At 47.7% G+C, this 6,414-nt stretch overlaps 1 pseudogene; it reads right to left on the bottom strand.

Moving 5' to 3' along the window:
* Nucleotides 1-4,169, bottom strand: part of LOC115308676 — a 53,519-nt pseudogene extending 49,350 nt beyond the window's left edge.
* Between the last annotated feature and the right edge of the window lie 2,245 nt (nucleotides 4,170-6,414).

The raw sequence follows: 6,414 nt of genomic DNA on the forward strand, positions 1-6,414 counted from the left end.
AGTATTTCTGTATAAAATATGCATTCCTACAACAATAATTGCATGACTCAATGTTTTCGACTTAAGACAATCACATTTTTCGATAGACGTCTTGTACGCATACCTCGTGCCATTTCGTACCGATTATTTAGCGGTGTAATATTTTGCTCGTGTAATAAAATGTTTTCTAGACCCGTTGCTATCTGCAGCTTTCATTTTAGCTAATATGACACGCGTATGTGACTAAAAACGCGTTACGACGGTCGATCTACGCGCGTTGCATTCGCTTCGACGCGCGCCCCCGATGGCCTTCCTTTGCGACGTCACGAGAAGAGCACTACGGCCTTGTCTTCTAGGAGGTGTTGGGCAAATCCCGTGCGCCGACATCCTGGGTCCCGAGTGAACGATCGCAAAAGAGAGCGACAGAACACGAGAGAAAGAAAGCAACGTTGCCATGGTAAACACGGAGAGTGAAAACTCTCAGCAATATAAACAGTGATAATTTAACGTTGTAAACTAAATTCTGAGCTATTCTAACGCTTATAAAAAGCAATAAAGTCATTACGCTGCATTAACTTCCCTTCTGTCGAAATCTCGGAAATCTGGTGGTTGCGCAGTTTCGTATTCCTCAACCGCGCCCAGCCGCGCCCCACCAGCGAAGCCGGGTATATGGTTTAGTTTAGCGTTAACGCGAGGCCGTACATCTGCGCGCTATGCAAAAAGAAACCTTCGAAAAGAACGCGAGTATCTTTCCACCGGTAAGTTCGTGGATTGTTGAAGTTCACGAAACTGCTCTGATGATGTAACCGTGTTTGGGACCCAGAGTGTCTGCCTGCAAGGTCCGCCGCTTGCGGCAGCCAGAATGTATGGGAAAATGGCGGACCTTTTCCTCTAGATTTAGTATATGATCTCTATGGCTCCGAAGGAGCTATATAGTGCTCTAGAGACGGCCGTCTTACCCAGTGTATGTAGCGCTGCTGGCACTGCTCCGGAACTTCGCTGTTTCTAGCGGCTTCGTTAGCTCGTTTGATAAAATTAGTGGTCAAAACGTCAATGCAACCGAAATGTTCAGCACGTTTGGACTAGAAGACGGAATTACAGGCGGCCTTCGCTGCCGCTGAAGCTCAATCAACTCAACATTAATTTATTAAACAACGTGCGCGATGTGCTCGAAAAACGAAACCGAAAGAAGATGGGTCCGGAGGGCGAAAGCTTTCTCCGGTCTGCCTGGAGGAGGAAAACGTCTCGGAGAATAATAAGGACTTTAATTTTCCTTTCATCGGTCTGGGTTTGTTTATGTGTGTTTTGGTAAACAAAAAAAAAAAAAAAAAACTTTTCTGGGGATCGAACCGTCGACCACTTGTCAGTAGCGCGATGTTCTACCCCTGCGCCAACTGAACAAGGAGGAACTCGCCCTCCTCCTTTCATCTGAACTGCCGTTCCTCCCTTCTCTGGGCAACTTGTCCGCAACAAGGAGGAACAGTCGCTTTTGCTGCCTTTCTCCTCCCTTTTTTCTTAGAGTGCGGCTATGCGCCATCCAACCCCTTATAATAGGCAACCTGCAATGCAGTTTGGCGCTACACGTTGCGCCATCTAGCGGCTGCAAAATAATGAAACTGGGTAGGCCAGGACTACGCGGGTCGCGGGTGGGCGCATCCAGAAACCACGTGTGAATGTTGCATTTCGGATCGGCGTAAGCTTTTTTGGAACCGTTTTTTTTTTTTTTTTAAAGTGAGTTCCAACTTCACGTCTCTATAACCTCACCAGGTTCCTGCGACATATCGCCTACTCCTAGAGTACCCCCAAAAAATAAACGTTGCTACTGCTGCATGAAAGACGGCCACAGTCGCGAAGGTGACTCAAGCGTTGAACTTCTCATTTTCCTCCTTTCTTATCAGCTCAACATGACCACATCACGTTACCATAGCTAGCCTTCGTCTAGCATTCGATCTGATAAAACCTACCGGACGGAGCGGTACAATCAACCATCCATCTCGCACGTGACATGTCACGCGCACCAATCGCCAGAGGCTGTGTTCCAAATCTTACCCAAATGAACCCGAGTTACACCGACAGGTCGTGGCACGTGACAACACAGGTTGAAGAACGCTTGACGCGGGTAGGCTTTGGAACGCCAAGGTACAAAACTCTTACCCTGGATTAAGATCGAATAAATTTTGGAACACGGTTAGAGATTTGCGGTCATGTTGGGCACAACATTGTTTAAACTTTTTATGACTAGGCTTCACCAATATTGCAACGTGCCCCCTCCTAGTACTTATAACCTCCTTGCCGGGGTGCGTCTCGCAAGTTGGGACCGGACATTTCATCGAACGCCGTTTCACTGAATGCCGTTTCATGGAATGCCGTTTTATCGAACACCGTTTCATAGAAGCCGTTTCATCGAACGCCATTTTATCGAACGCCGTCTTATCGAACGCCAGGGTGGCATTCCTGCTTCTTGAAGCTGGCCAGAGGTGCCCATCTCGGGTTCTGGAAGTTTTTGACTTGCATCACCGCAGAACATCAACTGACGGAAGACAAGCTGGAGGCGATGCTGAGTTCCCAAGAGCCTCCTCACCAGAAGAAGGCCATAGGCTCGTAGCTCTCAAGTTTTGAGCAGCGCTCCAGGCGAGCAAAATATAATACTTGGCTCGCGTTTCGAACATGCATCAATACACTTCCTCACTAGAGTTTCTTCTACTCCGTTCCATTTTAAGTGCCAGCGTAGCAGAGGCTAAAGGATCGACCCGCGAGCTTTCAGCCTCCCAGCCAGGCACGCGCGCTCGAGCAGTGCGAGCATCATTCAGGAGGACGCGCTTTTGCGAGTAGCTTCGGCTTCGCTATCACGTTAAGTGAAATATACGTGCTCGAGGAAACTATGAAAGAAAGCGAAGATGAAAGGAATGTTTAATGGAACGCTGCGGCCGCGAGCTGCAGAATTCCGGTCTTTTTTTCTTTTTAACTTTCTTTAGGCGTTTTGTTACCGCGCATCTACAGATGCTGACAGCTGCTTGTATTCGAACGAGGCACGTGCAAAATCGAAAGCTACAGCGCCACATGGATGATGCAGCCAGCATAACCTGGTCGAGTCTTGCATAAGTCTTCCGGGCGCGCTCGCGCCCCCTGCCCCAGAGCGACGGATCTATAGCTGCAAGAAATTAGAAGGTCCGCCCCGCCTTTTTTATTAGAACCGACGGAGCATGGCTGCGGGGGACTTTTTGAGAGCAATTGCTCATCATTTGAAACGGTGAATGGCTGTCGCACGAACACATGAACCCCCGAAAGTTTTCAATTAAAATTTGAAGGACATACTTACTTTTGACTCCACTGAGTCTTAGAACTAAAAAAAAAAAAAAAAAACAATGTTTCATTGTAGTTTTATAAATAGCACCTCAGCTTTAGCTGCTGCAAGCTTCGGGCAGTAAAAAAGTATCAATAGAAAGACAGGAGAGGCTAGGAGGCTCACATGGCTAAAGTTGTTGCGCCTGCGCAAAACCTAAGTCGCCTTCTGGCCTCCATGAGTTGGAGTGCGCTCTCACCGGGAGTGCGACTTTTTATTTATTTAATAGAATACCCTCGAGGCCCATCAGGTAATACAGAGGGGGTGAACAGATAAGCACAATAGCGAAACAAACATAAAAATCGGTACAAATATCCTCATGGGTTACTTGCATCAAAATAAATTGTAACAGCTACAAGTTTGGAAATTTAAAAAAAAAAAAAAAAAAACCTGACGATGAAATGGGTGAATGACACGAAAATGCACTCGATCCGTGCATAAAAGAGCATCTTTCACACTTTTTATATAAAATACATTCGATGAAACGGCCGTCAGCGATTCGATGAAACGGCGTTCGATGAAACGTCCATTTTTTCGATGAAACGTCCATTTTTTCGATGAAACGGCGTTCGACGAAACGGCATTCAATGAAATGTCCGGGAACCCTCGCAAGTAGCTTCCAACGCATGGCGCCTTACCTGTAACGAATGTGTCTCTGTACTTCTCTGATCCAAACCACGTGCAGTAAGCCATGCTTTCGCTGCCTGGCAAGCCACAGAAAGCGAGCGACAGTTTGACCGATCGCGGTCAACAGCGATATGCCGATGTGTTACGTGACAGCTGTCACAAGCGGTCAACGTGGTTGGTGGGGGGTGGGTCGCACGTGGTCGATCGCGTCGCGCGGTGGTAGGGTGTACTAGACCTACACCCTAGCGGTGGCAAGCAAAGAGGATCGGACCGAGGCTAATGAAACAAATTGCAAAAAACTAGAGTAAAACGAGTTATAAATACCTGTAATAACGATACCAGAGTTTTATATGCGTATAGATATTTATAGGTGCGTTTTTAAATCTTTCAGTTAAAAAAGTAACATTTTATTATCACACGATTCGTTGATTCGCAGTCAATCCAGACCGATGGCGTCCGGTGTCAAGAACGCGCGGCGATGTGTGAGTATTTTCCCGGTTTATTGGTCTTCCGTCGCGGTTTTAGGAATGTAGTGACTACAAACTACGTGCAACGGAAACTGATACCACAGATTGCGGACACGTCAAATTCGCATTCCACGTTCCTTTAAGTACGCGAGAGTTCGTTGTACTTTGTTCAGTTTTCCCCGGCTAGTTTCTACTCGAACTTTCTCTTCGTTACTTCTCCCCTTTTATAATCCACCCTTCTCCAGCAACACCGGGATCCACCGGTACGTTTGTCGCCTGTTCGAGAAGGGCAGGACTAGGCTCCTTACACTTTAGAGTCGCATGCTTAATTGTCCTCCAATATTGCGCACATTGTATCTGTGTCTTCATATTTGGCCCTATATGTTTTTGTTCTTAAGACTCCCGTCCTCACCTCAAACAGCAGAGCGCTCCCTCTTCAATTATCGAATATTATCAAATGTAAATTATAAAAATAAAAGATGCGCGCTATTTACACCATTATGAGCAATTCAGGTGGAAGTCACGGCACGCTCAATGGAAATAGATTAACTGCGCAAAGGACGAGGCAAAAACAAGTACGACACACTCGGGGTGCTGACTTCCGACAGTATGTTTGGCGCAGACACAGCAGTATACATGGGTTGCACGTGACGTCATTCAAAGAGCGCTACGATGACCACCAGAGAGGAGGGCAAGAAGAAGCTCCCCTCTTATCAGGACCCTCTTTTGTGCCTTCCGGATTTGCACAGTCGTCGCTATTCTCCTCCCTGAAGATTATAGAAGATAAACCCGTCACTCAAAATTCTTACAAAAGCAGCTTCCCTCTCCTCCTCTTACATGGAGGCCAAAAATATGTGACGTGACGTCAGTGCAACCCATGTATAACTAGCAGTAATCGGCAAGCGACGTTAAAAAAAATTAAACATGACCGTCCAAAAAAAAAAAAAAGAGTAATGCTATATGCACTCCGGAGTGCAGCTCGGCCGGAAATTGCTATATGCACTACGTTTGTCTCGTATGAAATGAATGATCACAACGAGTTTTCCAACCGGTGGCAAAGCGTAGGGGTTAGCGTGTCCGCTTCGTACGCAAGTGGACGCGGGTTCGAATCGTGGTGAACCCACTTTTTTTTTTTTTTTTTTCTTGAGCGTTGTTTTGACGAGGCATTTGGCGATATTTATATTTCTTTTTTGCGATGAACACTAAAATAATAGAAAAAGAACACCGAATGTTGTCGACAAGACTTCGCAGATCGGGAACAGCAGGGCTTGGGTTGCCGGCTGGACGCCGCGAAGCGGCGTGTACTGGTTAAATTTTCTAATTAGCAGCCACATACTGTCGCCGCGAAGCGGCGTGAACGCAGGCGGGGGGCTGTTTTAACGAGCTCCCCAGTGATACACGCGCAGTTCGAAAAAGGGTGGCCCGAGCGGCATGAGCTCTCCGCGTAATGCATATAGCATCGCTCAAAAAAAAAAAAAAAAAAAGTGATTTCTTTATTTGATAGTGAAACGACTGCATGCTTATGGAGTCGTGACCTTTCTTTTTCGTGAACTGTCGGCTTTCACGAGTTTTCTTTCCGTTACTTCCTGTGCTCTTTCGAGAATGCGTGCTCTTCGCAAATCGGGGTGGCAACTGCACTTTACAATGCGCTGGCAGATGGCCGCCCGAGTTTTTTTTTTTTTATTGACAAAGTGTTCCCGGGCCCTCAGGTTCCAGGGCCTACTAGTCTCCAATCCTTCCAAAAACCATTCTGAAATCAGGTGCAAATTACCCTCCAAGAAAAGTGGGGGGGCGGGCGGGGGGCGGGCGGGGGGCGGGCGGGGGCGGGCGGGGGCGGGCGGGGGCGGGGAGGGGGAGTCGGGGGCAAGTTGCACCCCCCCCCCCCCCCCGCCCCTCCTTGGAGGGCAATTTGACATGGGTGGACCCCCCCCCCAAAATAAAACTGGCTACCGGCCTGCCAGGCGGTAGAAGGCTCAGTACTCAAGGACGAGGGTTCAA

This window comes from Ixodes scapularis, unplaced genomic scaffold (genome assembly GCF_016920785.2).
Source record: "Ixodes scapularis isolate PalLabHiFi unplaced genomic scaffold, ASM1692078v2 PGA_scaffold6__148_contigs__length_123643588, whole genome shotgun sequence".
Lineage (NCBI taxonomy): Eukaryota > Metazoa > Arthropoda > Arachnida > Ixodida > Ixodidae > Ixodes > Ixodes scapularis.